Below are 13,819 nucleotides of genomic sequence, written 5' to 3'. Positions count from 1 at the left end.
GCCACGAAGACACATGATCCAGTAAAGACGACATGAAGTCAGAAAGACCCTTTACCCCAAAATAAAGCCTCTCAAATCAAAGAGGGGGTACAGGCTTCTTCCAAACACATCAGAGTTTCCCGAAACAGGAGGCAAGAGAAGAGTAGGGGGTGGAGAGAGCAGGGGTACCTAGACGCTACCTGCAATGGGAAGCAGTCCCAGAGGAATTTCCTCAAGGGAAAAAGTTCTAAAAACAAGCAAAAGCCCTGAGACAACATGGTCATCTACAAGAGTTGTAACACTTACTAGAGGCAAGGCCTGGGTCAAGGCAGAGATCAAGGACTAGCAGGAAAAATGCAAAAGAACCTGTGACCCACAGGGGTCTGCCAGCCAAAGGGCAGGGCTTAGAAGGTGTCAAGGCTATTGGTGGAAGCTGGGGCTGAGGACACCCAGAGAAGTAAGAGCTCCTTGGAAAAGGATGACAATGACTAAAAGATTCCCTTGCTAAATATGAACTTGAAAGTTACAGTTCAAAAAGCATGGACCATGTCATCCAAGAGATCTGACTTCATCATAGTACTTTTCCAAGCCTGGTTTAGTTAACCTATTTGAGCCTCAGTTTCCTCATCTTTAAAATGTGTATAATAAAAACTACCTCGTGGTACTGCCGGGAGGATTAAATAACAAAATACTGGCAAACAATAGGCATTCAAAAAATGTTAGGACCCTTCTCCTTCCTTTCATCCCTAACTTAAGATTCTTGATTCAAGTCACTTACTCTTTTGTTCAGTGCCCCTGATACCCTTTTTTTTTTCAATTTTTACTTCCTCCTTTGTCTTTCAAGGACTGATGGAAGCTAAAGGTGTAAACTGACCCTCCTCTTCCCTGGCCAGGCCTCCAGTTCTGAGAACTAGTTCTTCCCTGTTGTAAGATGGGTCAGCCACCCAGTGGGCTTAGTTACCAGAGGGCTCCCGATGCCACAGAACTGACAGTAGAGGCCTGAGTTGTCTTGGACTGCATCTCACTTCTAGAATAGTCTTGAAAACTGCATTTCTCTTGGGCCAGGACACTTATAACTTTAAACTGGATTGTTGTCATTGTTTTACCTAATAATCCTCAGGTCCAAGGATCTTCCAAAATCTTAAAGAAATTGTCCTGCTTAGCCTCCACTTCCTACACTCCTGGAACAAATACAATAGATCTTGCTCTAATTTTCACAGCCAATAACTTTGGATCAGTTCATTGTTTTGAAGATAGATCTGAGCTAGGTCAGCTGCTGTTGTCCAAGGCTAGGATCAGCACGCAGTATTGAGGAAAGCAGCCAACAAACATAAAATATAAATATATAGGCAATTGTGTCCTTTGAGTTCTTTTTTTTTTATTAGCTAATACATGCTCAAGGTTAAAAATCAAAGCAGTATAGAGTGAAAGATCTCTCTTCCACCCCTTGTCCACCTTGTTCTCCACTCCCTTCTCCCAAGACGTAATCATTTTTACTCTTTTACCTTTCCCTCCAGTTTCTTTATGCAAACAGGAGTAGATATTTCCATTTTCTACCTTTATTAGACAAAAGGGAACAATATACCCTGCTCTGCACTTTGCTTTTCCCATGTAGCAATATATCCTGTATATTTTAATAAATCAACATATAGATGGGTCCTTATGCATTTTTCCTCTCTTTTACAAATTCATACTATTCCATTGTGTGTATTTACCCTAGTTTAATCAAACCCCAATCAATGGACCCTTGGATTGTTGCCGATCTTTGTCAGTTCAGACAATGATTCAATGACTTAACTTGGGCAAATGTCAATTTGTACATGTTTAGGTGGATCTGTAGGATAGATTCCCAGAGGTGGGCTTATTGAATAAGAAGGTCAGTGCATTTGTAATTTTAATAGATACTGTCAAATTGCCCTCCATAGGAGTTGTAGCATTGTGGACTTCCACCAAGCAATGTGTGAGAGTCCTGTTTTCCCATAGCCTCACCTACAGACAGTTTTGGACTTTAGGGTTTTTTGACAATCAAGTATGTGGAAATGGTACCTATGTATCATTCAAATAGCATTTCAGAGTTAGAATGAGGATCTTTTCATATTTAAGAACGATTTGCATTTTTTCTCTTAAGTGGTCCATGCCCTCATGTCCTTTGCCTGATTTTCTATTGAGTCATTGGTCTTTATCTTATTAATTTTTAGAGTTCTTTATATAATTAGGAGATCAGTCCTCTTTCTGAATGAATTCAGTTTTTCCCCATTTTTTCATTTTTCCTTTGACTTTTTTGTATAAATGAATTAATCATGGCTTTCATTTATGGCTTGTGGATTTTGAGTCGTAGTTAGAAAGACTTTTCCTACTCCAGTGTTTAAAAAGAATTTGTCCATGTTTTCATCTAGTATGTCTATGATTTTATGTTTATATTGAAATATATGTGATCCACATGGAAGCTAAGAATGTCAAGGAATAAATTTTCAGGGATTGAAGAGGGAGGCCATTTGTGATTCCAAAAAGCAAACTGAGTCAGGGATCCAGTCTCCCTAAGAGTTCAGTCATTCAACCACCTACCCATTTTCAAGAGTGCCCATTGTGCAGACCACGTTTTGTGGAGGAGATCAAAAGAAACTGAAGCCTTCGCTCTGATCTCAAGAGGATTCCAGTTTAGTATAAATACAAAAACTACACATACACCAAACAAAAAAGAAACAAACTTCCTACAGCAGCTAGTCCATAAACCCACGCCTGGCCATAGTCCTCTCAGTAGAAGCCAAACGATCAGAAACCCATATGTGAGCAAGGCACATTATTGTGCAGTTGTTAATAATGGCAAAGTACACTCTAAAAGTCAAAAATACCAAAGGAGTTTAAAACAAAATACAGCTAAATCAACTTTATTTCTGTACAATTGCATAGTTAAGGTCTCCTGTGAATCGCTGATCAATTAGGACTGAGTCAATGAAAACAGAGCTATTTAACAGACCAAGCACATAAAATGCAGGTAAACATTTACTTTGTTTCTTAATCCCTCAGGCTCTGTCTCACTGGCTCTCCTACATTTTAGACACTCAGCAACTTCAAGAACACAGCACAGTCACTGAAAATTCAGAGTCAAAATGGTCTATATTAAGCATTTGAGGGCAGGATGTGAGTTAAGTGATTTTCCTCTTGTGGAGAATCCCTCATAATGTAATTTGGGTGGAAAAACCATCATCATACAGCATCTATTACTCATTGAGTCCTTGCCATGGGCAAATACTAATATGGTAAGTGTTTGTCCTGAGCTCTCATTTAACTAACAGAAGCTCTCTGAAATAAGTACTATTACTATTTTCATTTCATGGATAAGGAAATTGAGGCTTAGATAGCTTAAGTGACTTTCCCAAGGCCACAGAGCTACTGAGTGGCAGAGATTGAACTCAGATATGTCAAAGCCCATGCTCTTAGCCTCTTCATTACATTTGGACTTCAATTACAAGGACTAATTGAGTCAAGCCTGCTAACAGCACCTGGAGGCATCAGTTACATAGCAGTAGCAGGGGCAGGTGGGTTGACCCTATTCTGTTCTAGTTCATGTGTATGAGCTCATTACTAAACATTCTCTTTGGCTAAAAATATCAGGCAGCTTGCACCCTGGATCCCCACAGCTGCTCATGGCAGATGCCCTAGAACTAGAAGTGCTTCGTAAAGCCTTCATAAAGGCTTCCTGATGATGATGACTATAGTGAGAGGAAAGGAAAGGAAGTGAACACAAGAAAGGCTGAGAGAGGCAAGAGTAGAGGTAGCATATATAAGTCCTGGACCCACAATGTCCGTTTCCCTAACTGAGGTGGCCTGCAATGCCAGGGTCCCTCCCAGGGGGGTCTGTCCAGGCCAGTGAGACCAACCATCTTTAACTCTCCCTTGCCTTTATGGACCCTTCCTGGAATAAAAGTGGGTTCTAAGGGTTAACTAAAGGTGGTTGGGCAACTGTCTCAGTTATTCAATTCACTCAACACCTATGTATTATACTTCTGTCACATGCCAGGCACTGTTCTAGATTCTCGACAAAGAACCCCCCTCCATAAGAGGTTCCTGAGTGGGACTTAAGAAATTACATTCTGGGGGAAGGAGGAGCCACAGGATTCAGACAGGAAACAGAAAGAAAATGCCACTCTGTATTAAATCAGATGGTGATCAGGGCTATAAAGCAAAATAGAGCAGAGCAAGGAGGATGAGATGGTGAGAGGGAAGGAGGAGGTTGAGGAATCGCTATTTCAATGAGGGGAATCAGAGGTCTCCCTTGATGAGGTGACTCTTGTGCTGAAACCTGAAGGAAGTGAGGGAGGGAGCCATGCTGTGTAACAGTGTCCCCGCCAGGGAACAGCTAGGGCAGAGGCCCAAAGGCAGGGCATGCCCATCTCATTTTAGAAGCAGCACAAGGATCCATGTGTCTGAAACAAAGTGAGACAAGGAGAAAGTGAAAGGAGATAAAGTGAGAGAGGTAAGCAGGGGCCAGATTATGTAGGATCTAGCAGGACACAGTCAGGTCTTGGCTTTTGTTCTGAGTAGATGAGAAAGCTGTGGAAGGGCTTTGAGCAGAGGAGTGACATCACCTTTGAATTTAAAGGAACCATTCTGGCTGTTCTAGGGAGGACAAGAGATTATCTAAAAAGGTATTGATGGCTTGGACCAGGGTGGCAGCTGAAGAAGTGATGCAAAGTGATCAGATTTGGCTTGTATTTTGAAGGTAGAATCTACAGAATTTGCTAAAGGCATGGATGTGAGGTGTAGAAAAAAGAAGGGAGTCAAGGAAAACTCTAAGGTTTTTGGCTTGAGCAATTGGAAGGATGGAATTGCCATTTACTGAAATTGGGGAAGACTGCCAGAAGAACAGATTTGGGACAAACGGGAATTTGGGTTTGAAAATCTAAGATTGAGATGTCTCTTAGATATTGAAGTGACGATGTTTAGCAGGTACCGTGGTGTTCAGTGGAGAAGACTGGGCCTCATGAGAATTACCCAGGTACTTCTCACTAGCATAGCCTAGACCCGTGAACCACCCTTCTCAGCCTGAGGAGGTCTGCTGGGCCCTCAGGAATAGACCCATACCACTTGCTCACCAGTCGGGGGCAAAGCCTTTGCACAGTCATTGTCACTACATTAAGGAGCAATGCTAGCTATTTCTTTCTTGGCATAGAAGAGTCTCTACTGGTGACTTACTAAACCCTGGACAAATCTGTTGGAACGCCGAAGCCAGACCTTCATAAATTGAAAAGCAACCACATCAGCTACCATACTCTTTAATCTAGTCATTCATCAAAAAAGATGAGTGGACAACTGAAAAAATTAGCTGCTGGATATAGAAGGGAAACAAAAGCTCAAAAATGCAACAGTGGCAAATGGTCTTTGTAGAAAGACTCAATTTAAGAACAAGGATAACACTTTTTAAACATTTTAATTAATATTCAAATAAGATTCAAGAGCTATTGATTGAAAAAGAGTAGATTGGAATTTTCTAAAAGGAGCTATTTGAGAACAAGGAAAAAAAATTAAAAGCATCATTGCCAAAATTTTAAAAACAACTCAACAGAGGCAATGAAAAGTAGAATGAGCATTGCTGAAAACAGAATTGATGATGGAAACACCCAGATAAAATGGGTATTTTTAATACATGGAAGAATTGCAAAAATCAACAAGAATAATTAGGAAACTTAAACCTAGAAAATTCAAGGAGAGCTAGAAAATCTATAGAAGATGGTGTAACAAAATTTTTCAAAATTTTCAATAAATATATACTTCAACCAGCAAGCCCATCATAAGGGCATTATAAAATACCTAGAAATTAAATTTCAAAAACATGCAAGATGTATATGAAGAAAATGATAACAGTTTACTAAAGAAATTAAAAGAATACCTGATCAGGTGTACCATATATTTGCCATCATTACTGTAAATACTTGTTCTTGTTTGCCTATTTGATGTATAAAGACTGGGGAGAGATGTGTTACAGTCACAAACAACTGTGATTCTACATATTTTTGTATTTCTAATCATTTTTCCTTAATTTTGCTCTCTTGATTAGTGCAAAAAGATTCATTAGTGTTGTATTTCATTAAGGATGAGGTCTTTTCTGTTTAGTGTTTTTTGCTTTTAATTAAACTTTGGTAATAATATCTCAATCCCTGTTTTTTGTTTGTTTGTACATGCTTAGTACATCTTTTCCTATCTTTGTATTTTCTATTTTGATTCAGGATGACGTTGTTATAAAAATGTCTCAAATAGATAGACTACATAATATCATTTTTTTAAAAAGTCTGTGAGTATTTTAACAGACAATTTTATCTCCTTTACATTAATTGTCATTGGCTCAGAATGTAATCTGAGTAAGATTTACACTAGTTTTTTTGTTGTTTTTGTTTGTTTTTTGATGAGGAACTACTGAATATCAAAACCCACTGAATATGTTTAGGCTTAAAAAATAATGGTATACTGTCTCATTCCAGAATATGGGCTCACTGATTCTCAATTAACGCTTTTGTTTCTTTCATAGAGTCCTTCCAGGAATCCTGATATATATTTCTGGATAGGAGCCCACTACCTGGCTATAATAAACAAGATTCTGGGGCTCAGGGTTTGTAAAACCTGGTGAGCAACTTCTTGTTCAGAATGTTTAGCCAAACTGGTTTCCATCTGTGTGTATAATACATTGCAGGAATTATTAATTAAATCTGATTGATTGGGGGTAATATGAAGGTTTTTCAAATGAAAAGGCATTTGAACTGAAGCATGAAAGATGTGGAGGGGGAAGGGCATTTCAAACAGAGGAAGAGATATGAATGTAGGTGAACTCCTGGAATCTGTTTGAGTAGTCCAGTGTGGCTGGAAAGTGGGGTGAATAGGAAAAGCACATAAGGCTGCAGTAGAATGAAATGTTGCGATGGTAAAGCCTGACTGTGAAGGCCCTGCACATCATGCTAAGGAGACTAGATTTTATTAAGTAAGAAATAAGGAGCCATCAAAGGTATATAAAAAAGAAAGTGAATATTCCTAAGCATTTTAGGAAGATAAGATTGTATAGACAAGAGACTAAAGGTAAGGAGATAGTAGGAAGGTAACTAAGATATCTGGGCCAGGGATGACAAATACCCAGTTGACATGGTGGCCCTCCTTATGCCACCTCCATGGCAGACATCACTAGTCAATCTTGGCATTCTTTCGCTGTGTACTTGGATGATGCCTCAGAATGCTTTTCAATATGGCATCCAGTCAATCTGAGTCAGCACGGACGTTAAATGCAACCCCTCTCCCTGGTTTAGGCAAGAGGTGTTGAGGGTCTGAGCTGGGGCAGACATGAAGTACATTGCACAGTCAATAAATACATGGTAAAATAAAAAGGATCACAAGAGGTGTGTGAGGAAGAAAAAGATGTTTAGGGTAAAGGGAAAGTCTTCAGCCTTATAGAAATTCTTTCATAAAATGCACAGCAAAGGCATTATCACCAGCGGCTTCGATTCTCTTCAATAAGTGCATCAGGCTGTGCTGATGCAATGTGAGATTTGCATTCAATAGTAAATATGCAATTCAGCAAACTAACAACTCATTTTGAAATTAATTGGTGTGAAAATGTAATGCAAAAAAAATTTTTTAATTATTTTTATGTCTTTTCCAGTCTATAATTGATTCTCTTGTTGAGTGCTTTATGTTAAGTGCTTTATGACATGGAATATTAAGGATACTGCATAAAAATAAAATGGACTGTACTTTATCTCATACACATAACCCAAACCCAACCCCATTTGTCATTGCCTTAAATTAACTTTGGCTGTTATAATTTTTTTCTGTCTTTTGCAGCTCTGCATTGATTTTTTCTTCCGTCTCCTCTCAGTGACCTTTATAACAGTCCTTTCCGATGCTAGTCCCTCCTACTCCATTTCATCTTTTCAATTTCTCCCTGATGAGATGCCTTATCTTGTTGGTCCTGTTTCAGACTGAGACTGAGTTATATAGATTCCCCAGAGAGCCTGCATGAACTAAGGAAGTGACTGATATTTCTGCAATAATATGACTGAGTTTGTAAAAATGTTCTTCCACCCTATTACTGGAAATTGGCTGTTAATTTATTAGGCTAGTAAATAATTACTCGGCACATACTATGTTCCAGGCACCACCCTAGGCACTGGAAATACATGTGTCTGTCCACAAGGTCACTGTCACAATTTTTGCGCTCTCTATATTTGTAATGGAGTCATAACTTTAGTCACACTCCAACTCAGATGTGCAAAGAGAATATTGCTGGCCCCATTGCAGACTCCTCCAAAGTCCTGCTTTGTTTTCCACCCAACTCCTGGACAAGTTTGTCTCATTACCCTTCACCACCGCAGGCCCCACTGCAGGCCCACCAGCTGTCAGCTCAGCCATCTTCTGTACACCCACCCATGTAGGGGCATGCAAAAAGTTCTGGGTCCTACCTATTGAAACCAACAGCCACTTAGGAAAACCAAACTCCAGTTCTCCCTCTAAAAATCATGTTGCACCACCAGATGCCCTCTGATGTGTCCCCCACAGGCTGGGACAGCATGACCTTTCAGAGGATCTCCTTCCAGAGTCCCAACATGAAGAAAACCAAATGCCTAACATTCCCCTTAACCTAGCACTCCTCCTAACTCTGAGCTGAGCCCTCGATGAAGAGTTCTGGGCACACTCCCTGTTCTCCTGCATTTATCTGCCTTCTTCCTTCTACAGTCTCCTAGGCCCAGGCTGGGGTGGGCTGGGGGCAGGTCGAGGTGCTCCGTTTACTTCCCCTTCCTGTCTGCCTGGACGTTCTTGTAAGTACCCTGGGCCAGAAGAAGTCGGCACTGACCTGTCCTCTTCCTTTATATGTTACCTCCTTCTTCTTTATCTCAGCCTTAACGCTAAACTTTAGTAGCAAATAGAAATGGGAAGGACAGGAAAGAGACTCAACCATAAGTTAACCCAAATCGAGAGGTATTTTGAAACTTCTGTTATACATTGAAAAAGAACTAGAATTATTTTTAACTGTTTAAAGATTGGTTCCACAAAATTTAGCTCTGAAATTCTGGAACAGAGACTAAGCCTTTTGGAGGAGGACCCCTTATGATTCAGATCACATTTCTGTTGCAGTATGCTCTGATTGTACATAAAAGCAATTACATGTATTTGAATATTATAATGCTTCTGTTATAAATCTCATTCTGTAATAGGAAACTGGAATAGAAATCTTAGCATTAGAAGGAACATTAGGGGTCATCTAGTTACTTGTTCCTTCTAAATAGAATCCTGACTGGGATCTCTCAAGCCTGTTACTTAACATTTAAACTCTAAGAAATGCAACAACTTCAGGAGACCACCTCTTTCCTAGCTAAACAACCCACATTGTGAGAAAATCCTGCCTCTCAGAGGTGGAGGCATTATTCTGGGTCCTGCTCCCTGAAGCTGCAGAGGCAAATGGTAACATTTTTTGTCCATAGCGCCATACAATACTCTATTTCTAAAATAGGCTGCCTCTTACTCAACCTTTTCTATTCCAATCATGGTGTGTGTGTGTGTGTGTGTGTGTGTGTCCTTTTTTTCTTTTTCATCTCTGCCACTTGGGTGCCCTTTCCCAGGCACATTTTATGCAATCAGTGTAGTGACTCTCTTGAAATGTGGAGTCTGGATGTGAAAACGAGGCCCCAGCTGTGGTTCCCTAGCACCACTCCAGCAGGATCTGGATCACAGATTTCTTATGTCAGAGTCTATTAGCAGAGATTAATCTATCCTTGCTCCCCAGTCTCCACCCCAGTTCACTAAAGCTCTCTGCTTGGGCCCAGAGCTACACCTGCCAAGAACACATCGGATCTTGATGCTGTCACGCAGCCCACCTCCTTCCCGCCACGTACCTCTGCCTCACTTCATAGCAGATGAAACCAAGGTGCTGGTCATGTTCAGGCTTGTACAGTTAATAGATGCAGAGTTATAAAAACCCATGCTAACAAACAAAGCATAAAGGGGCTGCATTCCATAGCAAAGAAACAACAGTCCAAAACAGACAAACAGAAAAGGCTAAGAAAGATTTTATTTTCTCCTTTTTTTCTCTGTTGTCTCAGTATCTTTTCCCCTAGCTTTTAAAAATCATCTTTCATATTTGTTGGTACCATCAAGACTGTTTAAAGAAAGTAAAGTTACCAAAGTCCCATTGGGAGAAATATACCAATGCAATACTACACTTTCTCATAATGAGATGCCATTATTGTTAGTGTGAATCATTTCATAATGGATGGATTTGCCCCTCCCCCAGTACAGTATTAAGATAGTCACCCTCAGTTTGCACATCTGTAAATACTTAATTCAATCCTAATGAAATATTAACCTATAACTATCACAATACATGTGAAATAGAAAGTACTTGGATTACTACTCTGCCTCTTAAGTGAAATACCTTAAGTGAATACAAAGATGGTGATATAATATTCCCACAAGAACTGCAAAGTTTGCATTTCCTGACTTGGGTAGGTTTTAAGTTACATCATTTACTTTGGAAAAAAAAATACATAGCTGGCTTTTAGGTTAGTATGGCAGCCAACACCCTGTTCCCGATACAGTTGCTCCTGCCATCCCATTAAAATGCCATAAGGATACACCAACATACAAAACTGACAACAGCACTGGAAACTATAAAGAAGACAATGATATAGGCCTACAGTCAGGCAAACAAAGAAGAAGCATTAAGAAGTGTATTATTTCTTTTGCCTCCTGCATGTTCCACCATCTGAAGAGAACAGGGAAGAAGGCCCTAGAGAAACAAATAATTACTCACTTTCTTCAGTGTCTATACCTTATTCATGTGCAGATGGGGCAATCTAGAAAACAAATCACCATTCCCTAACTGTGTAGGGGCTGTCTTCTGAATGAGCTGGTCTCAGCCTCCTGTCACCCCATCAGTATCCCTCTGCACATTCATTTGGAGACAGTGACTCCCAGCATGCAACAGAACAGGAGGTGGCAGGAAGCAAGCAGAGAAGCACCACATCCCTGAATAGAGTCCCCTATACGTTATGAGCAGGGGTGGAAACAAGAAGAGTGCTGAAGGTGTGTGCCCTTCATCTAGGACACTGTTTAAACAAGAACTGCCAACCACAGGTGACTCTCTGGTTTAGAAAATCTTCAGGTTGAAATGGGTCCAGCAAAGATACACCAACAAATGCCTGCTAGAGGCTCTTATTTCTAGCTTAATCTTTATGTTTTGAGTTAAAAGGACCAAGTTAGCTGTGCATACCTTATCTGTTAGCAAAACCTGAGTCTGCATCTATTTATTTCATTCATTCATTCGTGGCTAAACAGAAAAAAATAACATTAGGTTTATGAAGATATTTATGTTCTTGCCATTGATAAAGAAATAAAATTTTATGGATTACTTTTCAAAACCTAAAGACACAAGAAGATTGGTTTTAAATAGAATCTCTGAATTCTAAATTACCACAGCGAATTCAAGCAAATAAAATACAGCTATTATTTTAAAGGCAAAGGAAACAGCTAGAAAACACAAGCAGAAAACATCAAATAAGTTGATAAAAACAATTATCTTCACAAAAGACATAAATAAATGTATAAACTTAATTTCTGTGAAGAAAGCAACAAAAACTTTACTTGGGAGGCATGGAAAAAGACTTGCCTAATAGAGATTCATATCTTGCTGATAAGAGAACCTTATTTTAGGGGCTATTAAAATATTTTATTAAGCTATGGACATTAAAACAGTGTGGTTCTGGCATAAATAAAGACAGATCAATGGAATAGAATGCAAATTAATGGAAATCAGACGACCTATTCAATAAATGATGTTGAGACATCTTGCTGGACATTTTGGAAAATAAGATGCTGGAGCCACAATACACTTGTTTATTTCAAAGTAAATTTCAGTAAGATTACAAATTTAAAATGTAAAAGCTTGAGCCATAAAGATATCTGAAGAAAGGATGGGTAAATCCTTCTGAGGCTTGCCACCAAAGGCAGAAACCGTAAAGAAAAGATTGCTAGGGTAGAGATCAAAAACTAAAAATTCCTAGAGGGGGAAAAAACATACCATAATCAAAGTTAAAAGAAAAATATGTATTTGCAATCTATAAGGAAGTAATAGCCTTTATATATAATAGTTCTTATGAACTGATAAGAAAAAATCAGCACCCAAATATAAATATAAGCAAAGGACATTAACAGACAATTTGCAAAAGATAGCAAATCTGTTCAGCCTTACTAAGAATCAGATACACAAATTAAATAATCAGTGAAGGAGCATTTTACCTTTCATATTGGCAAAATCTAGAAAGATGATCCTCAGTAGCACCAAAGATGTGGGAAAACCAAATATAGCTCTGTTGTCTTCTCTGCTGGATATGGTACCACACCACCTCCAGCACAGACGCCTCTTTTGACACTAGTTTCCATGGAAACTAAATGTTGTTGCTGCTGAAGTGGCTGATAGACAAGGAGAAAACAGAAAGGTCAAAGGAGTGGCCCCAGTGAGGCCCCAATATTGTTGAAGGGCAGATATAGTAGGAGTCATTAGATGAGCAAGATGGAAGGATAAGACATTGTGGTTGGATAGCAGGATGTTGAAATTAGTGGTATAGAAATTTCTGGGAAAGGACAGTATACAAGTTGAGACATGGGAGGAGATGGCTGGGTGGTGTGGGAGGAAAGGGCTTTGTAGACAAGGGAGTCAGTGACCATGAAGTCCCTCAGGATGATGGCATGAGTTAGGATGGAGAAGGAGCCTGTGAGCCAGAGGAGAAAGTCACCAGCGAATGAAGGGCAGAAACTTGGATGCCAGTAAAAGTCAGCCTCAAGGTGAGAAGAAAGTGATAGGGTTAAGAAATGATCATTTTAATTTCACAACAGAATGAGGAGATAATAGTCTAGAAGTGGCATTTTGGAGCAAGGAGAATGAGATGCCACTTTCTGAGTCTGAAATACATGAAGTAAAACGAGCAGCCGCCATTAAAGAGGGCATCAGAGGAAGTGATGCCCCTGGGGGAAAGCCTGGCACCAGTTAAGATGGAGGAAACATTCTTTGAAAATGTTGAAAATATAGAGGAATTTGGTAATTAAGGAATGGGAGTTTTGAAGGATAAGAGGAGCGGCTTGGGAGGAAGGGGAGAATTGGTGGTTGAGTAGGAGAGTTGTACAGGGATGCGAGGCAAGGGAAGTATCGCAGGCTGAAGAGGCTATTAGTTTAGGGGATGAGAAGAACATAAGCCTGTGAATCATCGTCACTGTGGTGCTGGTGATTCCTGGAAGGTTCTGGGCACCACAGAATTCAGTAGTGATAGGGAAGGAAGTTTTGTAGGCTGTGAAGTAGAACAGGAGTGACCTTTTCTTTGTGGTCTTTAGAAGGATGGAGGCCATGGTAGGAGACTGTGGTGTAAACTTGATGGTGTAGCACAAGGGTAGAAGGCTCCAGTGGCTGGTGGCCAAGAGCTTGTCTCAGCATGTGGAGGTAGGTAGTAGCAGCTTAGCTTCCTGGTTTGTGTATCTTCCCACCACTGATATGTTTTTGCCCCATATTTATCATGAGCTGTTCTGTTTCATATCTGACAAAGCTAATGGCACAAGACTAAGGAGTTTTCTGGTAGAGAACTTAACCTGGAAAAGAACCACAAGCCAGCTTAGCCCTAGACCAAAGCTTTGGTCATCAGAGATGATAAGTGATGGTACAGCATAGTGCCTGCCACCTGGGTTTATCCCTCATCTAAGCCCACCATGGACTCAGGTATGAAGAGGGGTGGGTGTAAATACTGAAAGTGGAGTGTCACAGTGTTGGTGAGTGTGTCTTGGTGTACAAATGATAGGAACCCAAATTAAATTA

At 40.0% G+C, this 13,819-nt stretch overlaps 1 long non-coding RNA gene across 1 annotated transcript in view; it reads right to left on the bottom strand.

Annotated features, from left to right (window-relative positions):
- LOC119533512 overlaps window positions 1-12,291 on the bottom strand; it is a 38,806-nt gene extending 26,515 nt beyond the window's left edge. The window contains exon 1 of the long non-coding RNA XR_005216643.1: window positions 12,256-12,291. This is a non-coding gene — a long non-coding RNA (uncharacterized LOC119533512). The remainder of the gene's footprint in view (window positions 1-12,255) is intronic.
- Between the last annotated feature and the right edge of the window lie 1,528 nt (window positions 12,292-13,819).

Source organism: Choloepus didactylus, chromosome 4 (assembly GCF_015220235.1).
Source record: "Choloepus didactylus isolate mChoDid1 chromosome 4, mChoDid1.pri, whole genome shotgun sequence".
NCBI classification, from domain to species: domain Eukaryota; kingdom Metazoa; phylum Chordata; class Mammalia; order Pilosa; family Megalonychidae; genus Choloepus; species Choloepus didactylus.
The sequence above is the reverse complement of the archived record's forward strand: the minus strand, read 5'-3'. Positions and strand labels throughout refer to the sequence as shown.